The sequence below is a fragment of the Microtus ochrogaster genome, linkage group LG5 (assembly GCF_000317375.1).
Source record: "Microtus ochrogaster isolate Prairie Vole_2 linkage group LG5, MicOch1.0, whole genome shotgun sequence".
In the NCBI taxonomy this organism is placed as follows: domain Eukaryota; kingdom Metazoa; phylum Chordata; class Mammalia; order Rodentia; family Cricetidae; genus Microtus; species Microtus ochrogaster.
In genome coordinates this window covers 12,032,530-12,033,480 of record NC_022031.1, presented here as the reverse complement: position 1 = coordinate 12,033,480, position 951 = coordinate 12,032,530, and the positions used below count along the sequence as shown (strand labels likewise).

The window sequence follows — 951 nt, the reverse complement described above, 5'->3', positions numbered from 1 at the left end:
ATGCTGATTGGCCAGGCAGGAAGTATAGGTGGGTCAACCAGACAGGAAGTAGAGGTGGGGCAATGAGAACAGGAGAATTCTAGGAAGGAGGAAGCCCATTCCTCCCGAGTCCTGCCCAAACCACTGAAGAAGCAAGATATGACCTGCCCTGCTGAAAAAGGAACCAAGCCATGTGGCTAATATAGATAAGGACAATGGGTTAATATAAGCTACAAGAGCTATTAAGAAGCCTGAGATAATGGGCCAATCAGTTTATAACTAAAAAGAAAGAAAAAGAAAAAAGAAAATGATTCCACCAGATTGGCCCCTGGGCAAGCCTGTGGTACATTTTTTAAGTTGATGATGGTGTGAGCGGGACCAGCTCACTGTGGGCAGTGCCAGCCCTGGGCTGGTGGTCCAGGAATCTCTAAGAAAGGTTAGGAAACCCATGGGGAGCCAACAAGGAAGCAGCACTTCTCCCTGGCCTCTGCTGCAGTTCCTGTCTCCAGTACCTGCCCTGACATCCCGCAGTGATAGACTTAGATGTAAGGTTAAGTAAACCCTTTACTTCCCAAATGGCTTTTGTTAACAATATTTTATCAAAGCAATAGAAGCCATTTCTAAGATATATAGTAATCATACAGTTTCAAGTATATTATAAATCAGATTTTTAAATTATTTGTTTATTTTTATTTTATTTTATTTGTATGAGTGTTTTGCCCAAATGTACGGCTGTGGGAGCCAGAAGAGGGCATTGGATCCCCCTGGAACTGGGTTTATAGATGGATGGGAGCTGTCATGTGTGCACTAGGAATCAAACCTGGGTCCTCTGGGAGAGCATACAGAGCCGTCTCTAGACGCCACCCCCTTCTACAGTCATGAAGGTCTCTTTCTGGGATTCTGTCCATGTGAGTCACCAGTTAGTCCCTACTCAAGGACACTGTGTCAGAGAGTTGTTCGGGGTGTCCTCGT

General features: G+C 45.0%; 1 protein-coding gene across 1 annotated transcript in view; it reads right to left on the bottom strand.

Moving 5' to 3' along the window:
- Sbspon (somatomedin B and thrombospondin type 1 domain containing) overlaps positions 1-951 on the bottom strand; it is a 32,584-nt gene that overhangs the window by 1,384 nt on the left and 30,249 nt on the right. The gene's annotated exons all lie outside the window — the stretch shown is intronic.